This window comes from Neocloeon triangulifer, unplaced genomic scaffold, assembly GCF_031216515.1.
Source record: "Neocloeon triangulifer isolate White Clay Creek 2 clone unplaced genomic scaffold, ASM3121651v1 ptg000012l, whole genome shotgun sequence".
Taxonomy (NCBI): domain Eukaryota; kingdom Metazoa; phylum Arthropoda; class Insecta; order Ephemeroptera; family Baetidae; genus Neocloeon; species Neocloeon triangulifer.
In genome coordinates, this window is record NW_026775554.1 from 12,440,188 (window position 1) to 12,462,818 (window position 22,631).

General features: G+C 36.6%; 1 protein-coding gene across 1 annotated transcript in view; it reads left to right on the forward strand.

The window, feature by feature from the left end:
* The first annotated feature begins 5,243 nt into the window (after positions 1-5,243).
* Positions 5,244-22,631, forward strand: part of LOC132196948 (uncharacterized) — a 29,045-nt gene continuing 11,657 nt past the window's right edge. Inside the window, exon 1 of the mRNA XM_059619916.1 lies at positions 5,244-5,404. The gene's annotated coding sequence lies outside the window, so the exon portion shown is untranslated. The remainder of the gene's footprint in view (positions 5,405-22,631) is intronic.

Below are 22,631 nucleotides of genomic sequence, written 5' to 3' on the forward strand. Positions count from 1 at the left end.
ACTATTCTCATCAACTGATTGTTTCTACGTCTCTATATCTATTGATATTGTATTTTACATTTTAATTTCATGACAAATTGTTGATTGAAAATGAAATAAATGGCCTTTGCTCAAATATAAAAAGAGATAAAATTAACATTTTTATTTAAATAACTTGAAATCTGTATCGTTGCGAATTTTTATCACTTTTAAAATTCACTGCCAGCATATAGTCATATAAAAATTTGGGCATAAGGTTTATTTTGTGAAGATAGTGCTTTTCCTAACCCAGAGCTTTCGGCGCCCTCCATATGTAGATCAAGCTGCAAAGAAAGTTTGCCATTTAATGACCTCCGCGTCTGTGTATAGATTTTGATGATTAGATTTGCTTTTACCGCGCGGCGCCCATTCTGCATACTATAATATAGGGCAGTCGATTAAAATTCAATTGCGCCTCTTTTTTTGCCGTTCATGCATGATGTTTTAATTAAATTCGGCCCCCTCGGAGCTCGATTGAATTAGAAATTATCTCTTTTTATTATTCGCATTGTACTCGGCGTGCACACGCGGTTTGCGTTTCGCGCAGTGGATAATGGAAACAATAATTTCACTGGCCCGAAACCGCCCGGCAAAAATAAATGAACCGTCGTGACATTTTGAGCGTTTAATTCATCATGTGCCGGGCCTGCGTCGGTGCAACAACAAAAAATGTTTGGGTGGATATAATGTAAAGCGAGAGAGTTGCTTTTGAGGTCGCATTGTCGAATTACACCAACGACGACACGAGCATTAATTCTCTCATCTACTTGGTCGTTGCTCGATTTTTTCCTGCCATTTCTGTGAACTCGACACGGCAACATGTCTGTTCACCGCAACACAATTTCAATTCTCACAAATGACATCTCGCAGCGGCAAAAAATTCGTCCGGCCGTAAAACTGGAAGATGTGCGCACGCTTTCATTGAGACTCTTTTGCTTTTTTGAGAAAATTGTTTTATGTCGCGCATCTCTCGCAGCAACTGGAAATTTGAGCAAAATTGTATGTCTGCTAATGGATTTAATGATTCCTATTAAGTATTTAGGTCATGAATTTTGTTTACTCACGTGCTCAACACAAACGAATCATTTATAATGTGTGGCTTAAGTTTGCTATTCTTTCCCCCTTTTCTATGCTGACCTGCGAGCACTTTCTAGCTCGGAAGGAAAGTTTCATCAATTTGATAGATTAGGAGTTTTTTTTTGCATTAAAATTATCCAATTTTTAAAATTGGATGTTTGTGTTAGTTAACCTTTATTCCAAAATTGAAATTCAAGCAAAATCAATATTCTAAATTACAATATTTAAATCAAAAGTAAATAATTATGTTAGAAGATTTGGATCATGTCAGAAAAACGGCGTTCATTTTCAATAATTATATAGAACGGTTAAAATTAAACATAACGAGTAATGAAAATTTATTTATTTAAAGCATTGAAATGAAACACATGAAAAATTGAATCATGTCTTTAAATTATTTGATCTACCACAATGGAAAATCTCAGAAGAAAAAATCGTAATCAAAAGCCTTTTTTTGATCTCTGCACATATCATTGCATTTAAACGTCTAGTGGTATCAAATTTGTGAATCTCTAGAGATATGAATTGTAAATAAAAAGCCGCTTCATGTGTTTCCTGTAATCCCTCATGTCGCAACGGGTCTCGCAAACCGCAAAGAGACGCACCGCTTTTGAGCATAATTTCCGAAGCGGGGGACATAAAACAATAAAAAAGTGCAGCGTGATGCATTGTGTGAGAGATGAAGCGATCATATATGCGAAATAAAAGGCGCCGAACAAGTTGTTTGTTCCCATGCGAGAGTGTAAAGAAGTGTCCCCCTCTGCTTCTTTATTCATCTCGGAGAAGTCTCGTCATTTTTCCATGTCAGTTTATTGAGCTAAAAAGAACCGGTGTGTGGCGTACTGAGCCATAAAAATGTCCAATACAGGCTCGGGTGGGTATTCATTATCTGGCGGGCATCGTCGTGTAATTATACCAAAGCGCATGCGATGAGTGTGCACTATTTATCAATTATTCCATCGTTGCACGCCGAGAGAGTTTTACTCAGCCGGAATTATTATAATAAACTCGTTCCGATGCATATAATAATGCACCCATACAATGCGGCGCCGTGTGCTTTATTAATCTTAATGATCGCCAAGCGTAACCATTTCTGGAGCACTTTGACTCTCGCCGGTGACTCTATCTATTTGCATCGGGGACCTTTCCGCGCTTGCCCTACAAGGGTATGAGAGAAAGAATATGAACTTGAGGAGAATTTATAATTTAGCACAGAGGAGAATTGTAAACTGTGGTTGAGTTTAATTGAAATAGGCTAGCTTCAGATATTGAGATAAAAAAAGTAAATTTACTAATTTATTAGTTTTAAAAAATAAGAAGAAATTGTATCTATTATATTAGTTTTTTCGGGTAAACGTCACTAAAATTATATTTTTTTTTTCAATAAAAGGAAACTCAGAAAAACAATTAAATTAAAAAAATTTACAAAATTAATCTAATTTGTTGACAATGGTGTGCCTTTTAGCGTATTTCCAGAAACTCCAACAGATTATTTTAACCGCTGCTGTGAAGTACTCGCATACATGTAGTCGCAATTAAATTACATAATTGCGCCTATTTTCTGCACGGTATTAACAGAACTTTAAAAAGCGCTCTGTCTCTTTTAACGCCGCAACAGTAGCAGCTTTTTACGAGAAATTTTAATAATCACGCATGTTCTCTTGTCCAGATTTGTATCACCGACTTCCAAGTGACATTTTTTCCTGCGTGCACAAAAGCACAAACAAAGGAGAAATAGATTCATCGCACAAGAAAATTTGCGGCCCATAGCCAGCAGCAGAATATGTGTCAAAGCGATAAAGCTCAGGCTGATGTTATTCCCAGATATTCGTCACTAATTCATAAAAGAAACAATAAGACACATGAGAAAAGAAATGCATTAAAGAGAAGATATATTCATGTATATGCGCCGAGCAGTGGCAAAAGAGAAAGAAAGAGAAACGCGCGCAGAGTTAAAAGAAGTTCCGAAGGAGGAAGTCTCATAATTCTGCTCGGCATATTCAGCTACGAATGAATCTGTGGGAAATTAGCCTTGCTCCTTCTCACGCGCTGCACTGCGAAGAATCAAAACAAATTAGCTTAAGATGCGACCGAGAATTGAAATTGGCATGGGCCTAGTTTGTTTAATTGAAGTTGGTTTTAATTTTTAATCACCACCGCCTGATATTTGACGATGGAATAGTGAATAGAAAATAAAATTAGCCGCAAATAAATGAAGCAATTATTTTAGATCTATTGAAACATAATTTAATTTTAAATCTTAATTAACTTAAAAGTTTTCTATGGGCTCAGGGGTAACAAAAAAATAATTAGTTATTATCTCCTGATGAAGTATCTGGTTAGTAAAAATTTCAAATATTTAAACAAAAATGTGAAAATTAATGCGTACATAACGGAGTGAGTGAATGAAAAATTAGGATGAATAAACAATAAAAAAAATATGATTCATTTATGTCCATAACATGTTGTATTACATCAAATTTATTACGGAACTGATTTAATTAAAATATTATATTTAGATACTGAATTCTTAACATAAATTTGAACCATCAGGAGATTTTAAGCATTCTTTATAATAATTTCCACTTGTTTCCTCCTTCACATCTCTGTTCATATTCGTAAAATTAATATTAGAGAAATCCGCAGCAGAGATGAAAATTTGACACCACAGTACACGCTTTTTCTTGGAAAGCAAATTATTCTCAATTAACGCCTGCTCATCTTTCTTCTCCGCCAGATGCAAAGGTTAATTTGATCGGCTGTTGCCGGAGACGAAAGAAAGTAAATTTCGCAAAAGAGAAAGAAACGCGTGATGAGAGACTCGACCGGCGTCAGCTGACGCCGACTTTGCCAGCGAAGTGTGCGGTGCGTAAAAAAAATATAAATAAAAATTTCGTGTGCTCCGTCGACCAGCAAATTGCTCACTTAATCTAAATTAAATAAAAGTGCGTGTGCGAGTCTCGTGCGACGGCGATAAATAAACAAATCTGCACATGGCTGATTTTGAGCGCCCAGTGAAAATATCCGTGATGAGTTTGCTCGCGAAAAACACTTTCGCGAACTTTGCATGCATGCATGAGTTTGAAATTAAAAACGTAAATAAAATATAACCGTGCTGCACTTGATCTGTATCACGCTCAAGGAATTTGATATTCCAACTCTTATGAAGCGATGTTATAAATTAATATGGTCGCTATTTGAAGTCAAGTGTATAATACTATTTGCATAATTAGTCATTACCATAAAGACTGTGAAATTAACCTAGAATATATCAATTAACTATACACAGACTGTAAAAGCTTTCCTATTTAATGCAAATTTAATTTTCAATCATTTTTTTTTGCAGATTCTGAACAAAAGTGCCTCTCACAACAATAATGGAGAATCGTTAACAGCCTGGAAATGATTCCTAGGATTTTAATTAGATTTCCTAATTTTGCGGGACGAGTCTAGAGATTTTTAAACTTGCATATTCCCAAATTTTTAATACCATAAATTAGTCCTCTGGTGAATTTTATTATCTTTTGTAACAATGCAAGAAGATGTAGATAAGACCATTACTTTTTTTAAATTTATTCCATTCCGTTATATAAAAATATTAATAATTTTTACAAATTATAATTCTTTTTTAGTTTTAATTCTTTTGTATAATTAAATAGCTTTTTTTTTTAATTATTTCACATATATAAGTCTTATTTTAATTTATTATACAAGTGTGCAGTACAATTCACTGGTGACAACTATTGCAAAAAAAATTCAATAACAATTTCTCCTGATTATGCTTTTGATATGAAATTTGATAAAAATTAATTTTGTTAGCCACTATTTTAAGTTTTTAATTAAATAATTATTTATTCAGAGAATATCACAAATTTAACCCTAAAACTTCATATTAAGTGCATTAATAATACGAAAAATACCATAAAACAGTAAAAAAGACACGCTCCAACCTCGAGTTGAATTAAAAGTGTCAGTTTTACTTTTCAGAGAGCCCAGCATTGCAGAGAGGCATTCATACCATATCGCAAGGAAAGTTGCTCCAGTTATTAAATCCCCCTTGCCAGGAGATGCACTTCTTCTCTCATCCTCCCACCCAGCGTTGGTTGGCGCGAGAGCTGCCTGCCGTCGGTCGACTCCTTCTATCTCTCTGCTGCTCACGCCGTCCGTTACGTCGGCATACAAAAAGCTTGTGGCCATCTCCGGCAGACTCATATTCCTCCTGGCGTTCGGCAAGGTCGCATCGCTGCCAAAGTAACCTCCGAGCAACCCTTCGTCGTCCAGGATACCCACCAAGGATCAATCTCGAAAGGTAGGACTAATTCAATATATACTTTCAATACCCTTTTAAGCAGTTTCAAATTTTAATAGAAAATAACCACAAGAACAATTTAAAATTTAAATAATTAGGACATTTTTATTGGCCTTACTTTTAAAGTATTTGATTCAATTAAAATCCTTTGATTCCGTCAAATGAGATTCCAATTTTTTGCTAAGTTTACAGACACCGCGTTCTAAGTTTTTTTATTTTATTTAATTTTTTCCACCGTCCGCACACATTCAATTTAAATCCTACGTTATATTGGCATCTGCACGGACAAATAGAAATAGTCCTGCGGTCGCGAGAGTTACACATCATAAATTTTAATAGCCAATCATTTCTTCAAATCAAAGCGCACTTAATCATTCAGCCGTTTCATAAAAACGAAGATAAATCAACTTCAATTTTCTTCACTTGTCGCCAAAAGTAATGGAAGTCGGTATTGAAAAAGAAAAATGAACCCGCTCTGGATTAAAAAAAAAAACTCGAACTTGACGCAATGCAATTTCGATTGGCCACAGGGCAACGTTCGACATTCGAACGACCTTGATTGTTTTACGCGCTCATCCCCAGCCGGCGCCTGGCCGCAAGTGAAAACTTCGCAACACCTATAATAACAACAAAACCCGTTCTGTTTTTACGCAGAACACGCATCAGCGTTTTTTGTGTGTGTGCTGAACTCAGCGATTGGCGTTTTTTGATTGATTACCATTTGTAAGGTTTCGGCAATGTGCAATTATTGAGCTTCGAAGCGATTTCTCTTGAAAGAATCAACATGAAAATCACATCACGGTTTTAAAACAAATCTTTTTTTTCAACAAATTTATTTTTGAAATTTTTAGACCTTTTGAAAAACGAAGTATTATTCTATACGTTTCACATAATTTGCGGGGTATTATTTTTGACTAATTCTTGATTTTAAATTGAAACTGATAATTATTATAAGTATTTTAAAGTAACGTTCAACTGTGGTTCAGCCACTTATTGCCTCTGATGGTGGGCGTTAATTTTTACGTTCGACCCACAATTGAAGTGCAAACAGAGTAGAAAGACCGACGGTGAACGCCCCCGCGCAATTAATTAACCAAGTTTCACGCCCGTTTACAAAATTCTGGCTCAGAATCGTCAGAAACCGGAATTGGGCCGCTCTTTGTCAAGGTGGCGCGCATTGTTCGGTGCTAATTAGCGAGTGCCGCCTTTGTAGGCATTTTCGGCGTAAAACGAGCTCGCCGTATAATTTTCATTAAATTAATCGGCCGCAAACAAAGGGAGTTACCTTTTGTCGGCGCAGGCAATTAATCGCCTTCTTTGAATGGCCCAAGAGCTCATTTGTAATGCTCTAGTGGCACATCTTTGTCCGGCCCGCAAATTATGTTATCATCTCGCGCGGTGCGAAAACGGCGCTTTTTTGCTGCAAACGCTTCTGCGCTGACAAGCCGATGATAAATCGAGAGCATGTCACAAGAATGAGCCATTCAAATTCCGAGTTAATTTGCTGCCTTGTACACGTAATAGTGCTGCTTTGGTCGCATTCCGCGCGGAAAAAGGGCGATTTTGGACGCTTCTCTTTCTAGACGGGCAGCCACTTTGTGAGCCGCGGATCTCTCGTGTTTTAATTGTTTTCCCCCAAGGTTGAAAAAGTTGCCGGCTTTTGAAAAGGAGCGAGTAGGATGGATGCTACCGTCTGCGCGTTCATGCCAGGGAAGCTGCAAACTTGCATGTGTATAATATGAGGAGGTGTGAAAACGCTTCTTTCAACTTGTAGAATAAGAGGCGTTTAACCTCAGGCCAAGCTCACTTGAATCTGGACTTTGCAAGTGAATACTAATTATTCAAAACCAGACGAAATTCTTTAATGATCGTTCTAATTTAAATTTTCTCCTAATTTCTTATTTTAAAATAATTGAAAATAATTTTACTCTTAGGAAAAAACAATAGAAATGGGAAATTATGAATATTTTTAAGCCCTTCCAAATAATTTAATCATTTATACTCAACTTTTTTTGATAACATGAATAAATAATGCAACCATTAACATTATAAGAAATGAAAAGGAATTATGTTTCGTTCCGTGCCTCAGTTAGTTTTAAACACTATTTTAAATTTAAAAAATATAAATCTGACATAATTTACAAAATTTTTATATGAAATTGAAGGAAAAGTGAAAAATTATGTACACTTATTTCCGTTAACAAGAAAGTTTGTGTTTTTTAATCTCTTGTAATTGATATTTGTTTGTGTCTTCTGTAACTCTACCTTGAGATTTTCACATTAAAAAAATAAAACTTATAATTTGTACTAAGCGTTTTGTTCTGGATGGCAAACGAGACACCAATTTGGGTAAACACGTTGAGAGGAAAAGCAGTTCGCTCTCGATCGTCCGTAATGAGAAAACGACTTCGAAAATGATTATTATATTGTAAACAGAAACTCATCTTCTTGCTCGTCACTCAAAGAAGAAAGGCGTCCGTTGTTCGATTTTGCGGTCGGAGCTGCAGTTTAATAAGATGTGCTGCAAAAATGGAAATCACCGCAGAATTTACTTTCACATCTCATCGCGCACTTTTGTGCTGTTTTATCATTATTATTTTTGCCTCTGCTGATTTGGCTCACTGATCTACTTTTGCCGCTCTCGCTAATTGCGCGCTTGGTGTCTATTTTCCGGCGAGACGCGCGATCGCTGCTCGCCCATGCGAATTCTGCAGATTTGGAAACAATGCACTTTTGCATCATTCATGAAGCGAAAAGGCAAAGGGAAATATTTCGGAGCTCGAGTGAGACAGTGAGAGAGAAGCCATTTTTAGGCGGTTTGTTCTCACGCCGACTGAGGAGGATTTTATTAAAAGAATCCGCAACCACGTTTCCAAGACGTTCGCCTGTTGAAAATATATCTTTTGTCTTAATTTATTTAGTCCGTTCACTATTTTTCTTCTTAATGAAATCTTTAAGATAATAGCTTATTAATGAAAGTTTAAAAATTTTCTCCCTTTTTAATTTTGTTTCAATCAACAAGTTGTAAAATGGAGTTAAATTACTTCATCCTTTATAACGAACATTAAATTAAAGTAATTAAAAAAATTTAAACGTTTTTAAACGGTTCATTAGCAGACGAAGTTAAAAAGGTTACAACCTAATTCCTTCTGCAGGATCTAAAAATAGGATGCAGAAAAAAATAAAAGTCATTTGCCAATTTCAAAGATATAGTTAAGAGGCTAATTAGTGCCAATCGTCAATAATGTCAATTAGCTGAATTAACAGTGCTGGCCGTTGTTCTGCCAAAGTCTCTCTTGACAATGGGCGCAGAGAGTTTCGCGTATTCGATGCGGCGTCGGTGGCCGTCCGAAGCGATTGCACGCCCTCGCAATTGTCTTTTCAGCCGGCCATTGTCGATTTGCAGGCAGGCCAAAAGTGTGTGGGAATGTCACGGCTTTGCATGCGTTTGCATGAGAGCGCCTCTCGCGCCGTCTGTCTCTCTCGATTAGGCTGGTCATGGACTATCGCCCGAAATCGCCGCCGATTACGCGGCCTTAATTGCCGCCGAACAACGGCAAACTGTCACAGCGTATGCACACCGTGCCGATTGTCTCGGAAAAACTCTGATGAATTTGTTTCAACCCGCATAGTGCTCCGGGCAGCACGGCTCATTGGTCAACGCGCTCTTGAACGCTTTGTTGGTTGGTGGCTAAGTTAATTTACCGGCAATTCCAAATTTCCAGCGGCACGGCCCGTTTCTAAAAAGCCTCTCGGATTAAAAGCGGAGTTTTTGTTGGACGCCAAATGATCCGGTAAGCATTTAGCATCAACTCAAATTTAAATGCTTATGCAACCCGCTTTAAAGAGGAGAGACAGGGGTTTCTTATAAAAATAGAACTGCTAGATAAGTAGATGTTCATAATTAAGGCATTAAAATAGTTTTTATCAATAAATATTAGAATAAATAAATTTAAGTCAATTATTCAATTATAAGCATCAATTAATATTTATTATTATTATTTTAATATTTAGATGCTTTAATTTTGACTTTTAACTTTTCGATTAAAATTCTATTTTTGTTAAAGTTAATATATTTTTTATTACATATATCGTAATATATATTGTAACTGTACAAACGCTTTGAAGCCTATATAGTTCAGTAATGGTATTAGAGAATAAAACATACTTTTAACAATACATTTTTATTCAGAAGCAACTGGAATAACCATTTCTATTTGATCATTTGATCAATTCTGCATAGGGAGACGCAATCTTCTAAGTAGAATAATTTTGAAGGCAGTAGAATTTTCAAGAGTATCAAATAACGGACTGTGATTTTCGAGCAATATTAGAGCACTTGAAGCTCAATTGATGGGCACACTTGCGCAGGCAAACATGCGAAAAAGCACACAATCATGCCGACACCCCTTCGTCTGCGCCTTGAACGGTAGAAGCGCAAAAACCGCTAAGACGAACAAAACTTGTGAAATGCGCGCATCATTTGTTGCGAAGAATATTTTTCCGAGTGCGAATTCATTAAGGGTCAATTTCACGAGAGGTTCAACGAAACTCGTCAATGCGCCGCAATTTATGTGTTATTGTCAGCGAGACGGGTTCAATCACACTTGGGTAATAAGGCACATGCATGTAAAAAGGAAAATCGATAATAATTCAATGCATTGTTGAAACCGTGAACCCCGACGGGGAAGATTGCACCTTTCGCTTTTTAATCTGGTGCTGCCCGGGTCTTAATGATGTGACTGCCGGACACACACTCACAAAAAGAGCAACAACCCGAGGCCATCTCCGCTCTGATGATACATTTTTTCTCGCTCTCTTCTAACTCCTTTTATTGCCGGTTTCGTGTGTTATTAGTTATTATTCAGCGAGTATCCCCACTGATTATAACGAACCGCGCGTCTAAATGAACGCGTATTAGGGAGTGACAGCTTTTTAATCAGTCGCATAATGATACGGCGGCTGCCTTTTTATTTACCGTCATATATTGCCAAATCAGAAAGAAATAAATAATGACCGAGCGGGACTGCACAAGAGACGCCTGATGAGAGGTTTTTTCTGCCCGTGCAGGCGTCAGCGGCACCGAGGCGGCGTTTGACGTGATAAACAAACACACTTCATAAAGGCAAACACATATTTCGCAAAGTTGCCAAGGCTCTGAAAATATTTGCTTAATTCACTGACCAACATTCGGCACGATTTTCACGTGTTTGATTAACTGCCCAGGCCATCATAAATTTGAAGTGTTTGATATACGACTGTGGTTTTTCTCTTTAATTGGGACGTTTCGCTCTTCTAATAAGAAGATAATTATTTGCAAAATGTGCAAAATGAAAATAATAAATTATTGACTTACCTTTAATTTTAAGATTAAAACTTTATTCAAATTTGGCAAAATTCTCATAATTTTACAATTTTTAGGGACAATTGAAGAATAAAGTACTTTTAAATAGGCAATAAGAATGAAATAAATTATGCTCAACAAAATCTAGAGTTGTGATAGTCGGCAATAAATTAATTTTTATTTTATTCTCTTGAAATTTTTGGCTACAAAAACTTTTAAAAAGAATTGTCCTTTGAATCTCTCTCCCTGCTAATCTTATTCACATTCGTTATGACAACCTGCTAATCCTATAAAATTTAAGCGAGTAGTTTCAAAATGGAAAATGAAATTCACGTTGAGACGAAAGTCTTTAAATTTTACATCAACGGCTTACTTTGTCAGTGCGGAAATCTGCCCACTCACGGCAAAAAGGCGAAATTAGTGTTAATAACCAGCGGAGAGCATGTGCGATTTGCTCTCTCGTTGTGCCGCCACAAAAGCAGAAATCTGCAAGGAAAGTGCTGCGAAACATAATGAGCCAGATGGACAGACGGAGTGCAAAAAGCCGGGTGAATATAACGCTACAGCCCGAGTGATTTTTCGGACGAAACAAAAAGCAGCGACGACACCTTGGTCATTTTCAGCTTATTTGTGTCCATGTTATTAGGCCCCCTATGCGCGTCCGATTGAGAAGAAAATACGTTTATAAGAAGCCAATTAGCGGACGGCATTTGCGGGCACCGTTACTCTACGTACACGTCGCGTTTTCTTCTTCCTTTTGCCAAATTACTCGCATCTCGGACACCCCATAGTTGCAGCATCATTCACGCCGGATGAAAGTTCTGTGCTGTCAACGCGCGCGGCGCACAAAAGAAATCCAGAAATGAATTTAAAATTGCTGCAATTGTCTGCGCCGTGCTCTTTGCCTCACTCTCGGTGCCAGAGAAAAAAGTGAACTTGAATTCATTACCCCTGCTAGGCGTGGAAGTCGGAAAATGGGCTCAAATCGGCAAGGTCGTTGACCAACGGAATTTCACTGTTAAAGCCAAACAAAGAGGTGTGTGTCCTCTCGCATTGTCAGTCTGACCAGCAGACTGTAAGTTGAATTTTTTATCTTCACTGCCCACACCACCTGTGTTGGCGCGGGAGTTGAGCTTTTGGGATTATTCTGCACCTTGAACACGTGCGCAAAATGGTAAACGCTCAGCTATTCACATAATCTGGCGTGAAGGATTCCCATTTTGCAGAATGAGAAGTCGAGCAAATAGAGATTCACAAAACATTCTCACTGTTAATTAACAACAAATATTTTTTTTTAATAAAACATCCACTATAATATAATTTGCAGTTTTAGTAATTTTACATTTTTTTTAAATATATTTTATTAGTTTAATTTTTTTTATTTATTTTTTAATTAAAAAAAAGGTATTTTTTAAGCACAAATGAAAACGTTCCAATCAATTGACAAAAATTTAGTAATATTTAAAAAAATATATTTAAAAAAAAGAAGTAATTATAAACATTTTGTAAAGCAAAATCTTATACTGATATTTTTTTCACACTTAAGATTTATGGAATATAGATGTAAATTAAGAATCAAAATATTGAAAAATATCTTTACCTCCAAACTCATAAATATTGACCAAATTAAATGTTCTCCGTCCTCTCCCTGACGTTTGACAGTTTAATCAATAAATAATAAATCGATTTCTCACTTGGCTGCCGTTCAAAAATATTAATAATAATAATCCACTCAGAGTCAAGTTGGAAAACAGCCATCTCTTTACCTCTCTCATGCTTCTCTCCACAGAATATTTAAAACTAAACGGCGATTGGAATTCCGGCGCGCCGCAGAGAGCAAGATCAATACCGGTCGCCGCGGCATAAAAATATAGTTTATTACCCGAGAGCGAGGTCGGAACTCGGAGATAAGTGCAATTAAACGGAGGCTGTGCTGAGCTGCAGTCGTGTAATTACCGCGAGAAGTAAGTCACGTCTGCCGGCTTTTATTTTCGCAGAGCCGTGTGCCAATTGATTCGAGCGCGCGATAAACGTCGTTAGCAAACTCTCTCGCGGGGTGGGTCTCCGCCGATGAAATGCAGCTCTGCTCCTTTTACGGCGGGGCAGCCGCGCATTAATCGGTTTATTATATATTGTCCCTCTCATTATACGGGTGGAGTGGAGCGTGAGAGCCGAGATGCGGCGGCGGCCAACCTAGTCCGCGTGTTTACTTAATGTCACCTTGTTGCTTCCCATTAAGGAAGATAAGAGTCACATGCAATAAAATAAAAATAATTGTACGTATAAAAGAAAACAGACTGAGATGCACTTCTTGCGACTCTTCTCTCTCAAGCTGCAGTTCTCCCACAATTTGCGCGTGGTGTGAGAGAAAAATGCATTTGTGCAGCGACTCTAGATGGTCAAAGGATACACCTTTCTCACGGAAACTGCAAAAATGCATTTGAATAGATCTGCAGACGTGACAGCAATGCAACTGGAATCTATAGACATATTTATAAATATTATATTCATTAATGAGTTATTAAATTATGAGCCTTTGTATGCATATTTATTAAATTTAATTAACTTCAGTTAAAGAAGGTTTGAAGGAAGTTTTTTTAATTTCTTTGACTATTAATTAAAGTATAATTATGTACATTTGTTTTTATAGTTTTTTTCCTATATAACAGTTTAAATTTTCTTAATAAGAGAAAATTATTAATTTGTGAAATATGGAAAAAAAAATTTTTTATAAAGTTATATTACAATTATAGTGTAAAATATTATGAAATTTTGTAAATTAATTAAATATAAGTTAAAAAATAAATTTTAAGTGGTAAAATTTCACTATCTAGGGTTGATTTATGGTAATTATAATTTAAAATCGGCTTTTCCTCGATGGTTTTTGTGAGTTGTTTATTGTTTATATTATTATTTAACAAAATCATTATTTAGGTTTTGATTACTTGTTATTTATTGCTGGTTGTGTTGAGTCTAATTAAAAAAAAAAAAAAAAACTAAATGACAAGATAATTTCATTGCAATCTATTGGCGAATTCCACAGCATATTGTATTGTCGCCCGACGTGAAACAGAAAGCACATCGGAATTGCATTCCTCCACAGGTCGGAATGCCTCTCTGTCGCATTAGTAGCCAACAGAAGTGCCACGATTTACAGTTCAGTACCGCTGACCATCAATGCAGTCAGTTGATCGCACCAACAATGGGCGATCAGTTACGTAAGGCATTGACTTTATTATATGGCCACATTATTATGGGCGCGACACCACGCACTTTAACCTCGTCTCGCGTGTAATTCGCCAAAAAAGATAAGCTCAAATCACGTTCCACACAAATTTACACGCCCTTCTCTTTATTTCTCTCCGTGCCAAAAAAAGTGACGCGCATTCGATTCTTTATAAAATAAAATCTCGGCTAATTACCCGGCGCCGCAAACGAAAGAAAGCACTTACACCTCATGCGGAAAATGGGGTAATGGTTTTCAAGTGCAATTATTATAATAAAGCTTAGACATTGACGCCCGGAGAAAGATTTGTGGCTGCTTTTGTTCACCGTGCAAAATTAATACATAAAACATTTCTGCATTGTTCAGCTCGAAACAGGCATTGAAACCTCTCTATGAAAGTACTTTTGCTCCGCGGCCAACCTAATTACTAATTAGAAAATCTGTGGCCCGCGAAACCAACATTTAAGAGTTGTCACCGAAACGACAAACAGATCTGCAAGTCGCGGAAAGAGAGAAAGAAAGGATAAAGAATAATCGGTTCGTTTGTTGGCCGTAAAGAGTCAATGGAGTGTGCTGGCGATGAATCGGCTGCGTGGAAATCTTGTGGGAACACTATTGCTCCGTGATGTGTGTAATTTGGTATAGTTTGTATAGCCACGGGCGGACTATGAGACTGAGTACAACACACTTGACAACAACTGTCTATTGACCCAAATAAGTAAATCAGATTTAGCAGATTTTAACATGTTTTACGTTAAATATTTTTTATGAATAAATTCTTTAACTTCAAATTTTTAGTCACAAAGATAATTTTGATAAATTTTCAGTCTCTTATCAGTCTGAATTTAAAACAAAATAATATTGTCCAAAGTTAGCTCGGAGTCCCATGACCCATGAGTATATTAGTGCTGAAGGAAACGACAGGTAGACACGTTATTGATGCCTTCTTGCACCGTCAGAAAAGGCAGAAGTGATTCTCACGCAGAGATTATCCCGTCCAGCCACCTTTCCTCACAAATCAATAATCGCACAATCCGAGAAAAAATGTAGGTCTCTGCTTGAGCAGGAAGGCATCTCGTCGGTTTTGCTATGAAAATTTTATTCCCATAAGCATGCGAAATTTGCTGGTGATTTATTTACCCATGCACTTTGTCTCGACGCTGCGTGTGGTGCCGACAGAATTACAGGTTGCAGTTGTACGTGCACTTTGTTTGCAAGCGCGGTGAGCAGCCCCCGGGAATTAATATTTGCTGACCTCGGGTAATGCGCGGCTCTTCGCCGCGGTAATGATCACTTTGTCGAACGCTTTTTTACGACGTTCAATTTATTTTCCTTTCGCGGTGAACATGCACTACGATACTTACAAGTCAAACGCATTAAGCGAGTTGCGGATTGAGATCTGATCCCTGCACCGACATTTTATGTGCTATTTATTTGCAATCAATTATCTTTTTGCGGTTTCCTATTTCACTATAGCAGAGAAGTGAAGCGCTCTAGCTCAATACAATGTCCATTACATTTTTTAATAGAGTGAGATTCGAAGGGATCTGTCCAGTTCTGTTGGCCTTAATTACAAAGATCTAGAAAAATTGATTTTCCATTCTTTATCATTTAATTAAATGATTCATTTTTTTATTAATTCAATTTTGACAAATAATATGATTCAGAAATTCCTAATGAGTTTATTAAAAGATGGGACAACAATTATTGCTCACAAAAATTTGTTACAAATTCAAATTTTCTTGGGACTAATAGATATGTTAATTCTAGGATTCAATTAATTTTTGTAACGAGCGCCGTGAAAGAAATTTTCAGGAAAGTTTTAGCTGCATATCAGTTTATTAATTTTTTTTTTCAATTTTAAGAACATTTTTTGGGTCTTATTCATTTCCTGGTTATTTACTTGCCAATCATTTTCCACTCAAATTTTAATTCAAATGCAAGAAAAAAAATATATACATATATTTTGGCACATGTTATTAAAAGTGTGCGGAAAGGAAACTTTTGCCAGTCACTCGAAGCGTATAGAGAATCGTATATTGATAATTGCCTCCGCGAAGTTTTTTGCTATTCCACCTGTGCATTGCGGCTTAATTACCACAATCTTGTATAATGAGCAATTAAAATCCCATTTAAAAACGCCGATTCCTTTGGAAGAGCATCATCTGTGAATTCCAACCAAGGACGCGCTCTTGAAAGGGAAAAAGTATGAAAAAACGAAAACGCTGGGCCGTAAAAACCAGTTTTTACGATCGCATTTAACATGAATCTGATTTTTTTTTGTCTCTCAGCTTCAAATTGAGTAATTTTTACTACTCGGCCGAAATTGAATTGGCTGAGATCATCTCGCGTCTGGCGCACTGGAAAAATTAAAATTGATGAGCCGAGGTTAGTCACGACATCAAATTAGACAGACGCTTTTGCTCATCCGGTTTAAAGGAGCCAATTTTTTTCAAAGGTCATTTGCTGATTTGTTTTCGATTTGGTTTAATACCAGAATAATAACGCCTATTCCAGGCAAGGACAACAATAAACTCTCATTTTCTAAACCAATTATATATTAATCGAAAAATTTCTAATAAATGAGACAAAATCAAAAGTTTGCAACTAATTAAAACTGAGAAAGTAAATTGGGAAAAGCGGGTCTCATAGTTGATGATTTATTTATTTTTATAAAATTTTTGGACTTGGGGCTAGAAAAGTGAAAACCAACATGAGAATAGATGCCTAGCCGCAGATTATAATGTCTTCTTTCCTCGATCGATGAACGGAAATCCACAACAAAAGAAAAGAAATTTGTTCCGAAAGTGGTTTGCAATTACGCGGCAGCGGCGTTTTAACGGGATGACTTTGAATACGGCCTTGGATGATTGCTCCGCGAGCACCAATTTTGAGCCAAAGTGGACCGTGGTAAAAGTACACACATCTCTGGCTTCATCTGGCCGAGAGGAAGTTGGTTTTTCTACACGCGTTATTATGTACTTCTTACACGTCCTTTTCATTCTCTTTGATGTTCGGCAGAGGAAGTAACGCGGCCAAGTTGGTGCTGGCAGATTTACATCAATTACCGCTGATGTGTTTATCTGTGCCGCCTCGATCGGCCATTAAATCGCCTGCATGAAGCGCGGAAAATTATTCAGAGAGTATCATCTCTCTTGTGACACTTGGCACATTTCTTACGAATTCTAGTTCATCGCCAGTGAGAGGGAAGTTGCTTCCTACCTGTTCAGGAAACGCGCTTTTCAGCAGCCGATCTGTAACGGATTTGACTGAATATCATATCTGTGGGCGTATAATTATGCATTGCTCCACGATTCGCTTTGCTTCAAGTCGGTCAAAGTTCTCTCAAACCATGAAGACTTCCGTGTATTTAAATTTAAATTTTATTCTCGTGAATTGATTTCTTATTCAGTCTAGATAAAAATCCCAAGTATTCCAGCTGTATGATTTAAGTTTCAAGTTATGTTTTGCACTGATAATTGTTGATAAAACTGGCTTTAAGCTGCTTAAATTGTGAGCAAAAGCATTAATCAATTTGTTTAAATACAGAATGTAACACAAAATTTGAATATTTTAAAAGACCATTTTTGTTGATTAAATCTGTTGTTGGCCACTAAAATTTAAAAAATTGTTCTACTTTATAAATAAATTGAATTTAAAATGCCATCAAATTATTTGCTCTGCTTATAAAATCAATTAATCAATATTCGTTAACAAATACATATTGCTTTGCAAGTTCAAAATACAATTGGCGGTGACCTAACCCAACTGCGCGCGTAGTAATTGGCGCAATTAAGCGCACAATGCCGCGGCATACGTAATTTAGCCCGTGGGTAGATTCAGATGCAATCACATATAATGTAATTTGCCACAATTAAAGACAATGCAGCGAGAGTAAGAAAGAATTAAATACTCATAGTCGAGCGCGCGATACAAACTATACAAAGTCGCAGTTCAGCGCCTACGGTGCATTTCTCGCTGAGGTGCAGAAGTTTATGTTTCAACCCGACAACATGAGTTTGTTTTAACACTGGTAGCGGTCGTTGATAATTAAATAGGCATCAGATGCACTGATGCTCTTTGTCGACATTTAACTGCACTCGAGAGAAGATGATTAATCGAGGGAAAATGAGTTCAAACGAATTCTGCTTTTCTAGGTGATGGATTACTTGAGCTTTTCAAAGGAATTAAACACTGCAGCCTATTTTTCAAGCCAGGCCAACGAGATAAAAAATTGAATTTAAATCGTTTTCTTGCTCGAGATGCGAGCAGGAAGTCTTTAATTTTTTTGGAAAAACTGACGTTTAAAGTAGAGAGCTGCCCTGAAAAGATAATATGCAACTAACGGTTCTATCTGATGACTTTTGAATTTATTTTAGATTAATACGTGCATAAAATTATCTCACAATTTCAGGGAATTTTAAATTAGTATGGATAAGGTATTTTTTACGATTCAAAAGTACGAAGAAATATTAATTTATGTCACTTTTGCTTTTTATCGGCGGCAAATAATTTTGTGTTACTTTCAATACCATTTCTCATTCCTGGCAAGTGAAATAAAAATTTAATTCTCCTTTAATGTTACCCAACTTTTCAAGTTAACATTTTTTTGCTTGGCTGGGAAATAATTTATCTCGGACGTCTTTTTACTGCGTCTTGTGCAAAAATGGCGTAAAATCCGAGGCATAAATCATGATGTGTCCGATGCCTCTTGCAATTTTGCAATGATTGAAGTCACCGCAGCATCAAGGCTGCCTGGTGGCGAGCGGGCAAGAAGCTCTCGATACGCAATTCAAAGATCTTTGACCACTCGTTGGCGACTGCATTCCGATTTTAATTGCCCGACAATGGTCGCAATAATTAAGTAATCAATTGCCGCCCAATCTCGTTCAGATGCTTCTTTTTTCCTCGAAGTGCTCAATTAAAAATCTTCATTCCGTGGGAATTAATCTTTATATCGAACGCGTGGGACTCCAACTTGACCAGCTCGCGTTTATAATATGTGCCATTTGTAATTGCTGCTGGCGTGCAGTCGTAAACATTGACCTTGATTATGGAAGAAACTGCAGCTAGCCGAGAATGTCCATCTTCGTTTGTGCGGTGAAATCGCCTGGGAATAATAATAACACGCGATTTAATCGAATTATTAATTCTTTCTCTTTTTATGGCGAATTAAATTTATGACCGTCTGCTCGGTCAGTCATGATGCAGAAACAAGCAAAACGACAATAAAAATAGAAATCTTCCTTCATTTGAATAATTTATTTGTTCATCTCAGTCATTTCATATGGAAATTGACGTCCATAAATAATTTTCTTTTTTTACTATTACCCCGGTTAAACTTATAATTGCAATTTAAATTTATAGAAACTGAGAGATAAAGTCACAAAAATGAGTTATGTAGGAATCAACTATCAATGTAGTTTTTGTTGGTTTCAATTTTTTGATTGACGTATCAGTGCCACCGCACACGCAGCTCTAGAAACTTGACACCGAGCAGTTCGTCTCTGCTCTCATGAGTCAGTACTTGCAAGTACAATAATTATTATTCGTCGAGATATTTTAATTTCTCTTTTTGAGCGAGTCACAGCGAGTGTCGTGAGCAGACGGTGGCACGTCTCTGCGGTGATTACTTTGCTGCATTCCATCTCAGCTTCTTTTAATTCCAGCAACATGTTTGTTTTACGATGAAATCGCTCTCGCAGAAGTTAATGAGCCTCCGAGTAATTAAAACTTTTTCAATAATTGAAGAGGCATTAAAAAAATATATATTAATTAAAAGGAAATTTGTAGAAAGTGCTGGTTGAGAACTAATTAGCTTAGTTAATCAGTGAAATTGGTGATTTAATAATCAAATTAATTCGCCACATTTTTAAAATTTCCTGTCTTCCGTTTTACTTCAAGCAACTTTGGCGTGAAATAGAAACGATCAGTGCTCCACCTGTTGCTGTCAGATTTTTCTTCACTTTTGACAGAAATTTAATGAAGAAAAGACGCAGAAACGAAGCATGTACCGTGTACAATTCGCAATTCCCGAACTCTTTCATCCGCTTGCAGCATTTACGTGTCCATCAATATATGCAATCGATCCAAAGGCGGTGTAACACGCGAGGAGAATGCGCCGCAAGTGGAGCGTGCAGAGAGCCTTATGAAATCCCGTCGCCCGCCGCGCGTCAGCGAGATGCACCGGACACAAGAGATGGATGAGAGCTGGAGCATCTCAGTTCATCAGAGAGAATGTGTCTGACACGGAGAGAGAAAAAAAATTGGGCAGCTCATTCAATGAAGCATAATATCTCTTTTGCACCTGATGCGCTGTCCCGTATAATTTCGCCTCTTTGTGCTGGCCGTTTTTATCTTATAATTGCATCCAAAGTGGAAAATTGGTGGTCAACCCACAATATTGTGTGGTTCTTATTCTCAGGATGTCACAATGTAAAATTTACAATTTTATATAATATCAAATCAAAATGAGCTTATGGAATTTTGTTTTGCTAATATTTATAACAAGTAGTGTTGAGAAAAAAAATATAAAAATTATTTATTATTTCAAATTATTTGCTTTCTTTTTTCTATTAAATATATTCTGAAAAATTTCTTAACAAAAAATTATTAAAATATTCATAATATTTATTTAATTTTTTTTTTAAATTTCTATGCGTGCTACATATTTATCTCATAATAATAAAAAAAAATTGGGATTATAAAAATTTATAATTTTGCTTGGATTCGCACTTAATTATAAAGTATTAATTTAAAAAAGAATCCATGATTCTTACTTGTATGTGTCAAACCAGGAACAAGATATTATTGGCAGACTCATCTATTTTTATTCCATACGTACCTCTTGATGCACTTTAGTTTGGACACAATCCAGGTTGAATATGACGGACAAGTCGGGTGCACCAGAATGACTTTTGCAAATGAAACGTACGATCGTGAGCCAAGTCACACAAGCACTTTTTTGTTCGAGCACGCTGTTCCAGGAAATGCGGCAATCGAAGAAGTGCATTATTCTCTTTGCAACTGTAACGGGCTTTCATTCAATCAATATATTCGTAATTGGTGTCTGCTTTTTATAGGACCAACAATCGGTGCAAAAATCAACACATAGGAAAAGAAAGGTACACCCTCTCTTCAGATTATCTGATTTGCGGAGCAAAGTACCGCTCAGTAAAATTCTGCTCGAGACGAGCGATGGGAAAATGCGGAATCGACGATGGATTGTGATTGAATCGTTCCCAGACGCCTCAAAGGTGTGCCAAAAGGTTGGAGAAAAAAAATCGGGCGTGAAATGCGTGTCGGAAAATTGAAATGCATTGTTGCTCAGAGGTGCCATTTTTATAAAAACTATTCTACCTGAAATGATGTCTCTTTTCGCAGCTTTGGAGGAAAAAGTAGAAATTTTATAGCGCCATGAAAAGTTTTTAATTTTAAAGTTTAATAAATAATATTTTATAATTATAAATTTTAGTTTATTTTGTTTAGTTTTTTATAAATAAATTTTTAAATTATTTAATTATTTGTTATTTTATAAATAATATTTTTTATCTTTTTTTTAACTTGGCAAAATGTTTATAATTACGTACTGGTATTTCTGTTCCTATTCTTTAAATTTAAATTCTAAGTTATTTTTAAATATATCATGAAGCTTCATATTATTTCAGTATAATCATCAAAGCAAAAGAAAATGGAAGAGTTTGTTAACACCATTCAGTCGATTTATGAAAAAATTATGTCACATGTAATATAATTTTCCATTAAAATATTCATACACAATTGTGTAACAATCTAAAGTCTGGCATATGGCTAGCTGCCTTAATAACAATTCACGCTAACTGCTGTTTGACAATTTTACCTCCAGAAAGAACAAGGACCAAAATCAAAAGCGCATTATATCCAACAAAATCCGGCGTGCACCTTTCATAATCGCCTCTTCTCGATCAATGCTCATTTTTATCTCTCTCAGTGAAAAAAAGCGCAGAATCACTTTTCCGCTTACATACATTTCTCGCTGTCTGCATGAGCAGCATCGAGGTGGTCACAATAAATTAAATTTATCTTTCTCTCGGCGGTTGGAGCGAAGGCGTTATAAATCAAAAGCTCTAATTGAATTTCGTTTCTTGGGCGCACGAAAGGAAGGATTTAATTCGAAACTGATTGATCGATATCGCGGAATAAGTTGCTCTATCTCTCTCGGAGTACGGTTCCTCCGCCTGAATTATTCTGCACGCCTGCAGGACCACACATTGCTGCACAAGAACAAGAGGGTAATCTGCCTCCGACTCAAATAACCCAAATCCATTCGAAATCGCCGCAGGAAACACGCGCATTGCGGGATCTCGGTGCAAAAATCACCGACCAAGTATAATTAATGCTTTTCCTGCGTTTCCTCGGCTATACCGAACTCATTGTGCACATATTGCTAGATAAGGCGAATTTGTAGATGGAGTTGTTAGAGGAGGACCAAAGATGGAACGATAACAACTGGAATGGAATCAAACCATCAATTATTTAATTTTGACCTAGCTTATCTAAGAAGTTAAATATACAAGTTCTGACCTGCCTTCAGGTAGATTGTGAATTTTTATCCTGGCAGAATTGACGTTGAACTTTTGTCCATTTCACATATTCATTTCTTGTGCAGCGAATTAAAA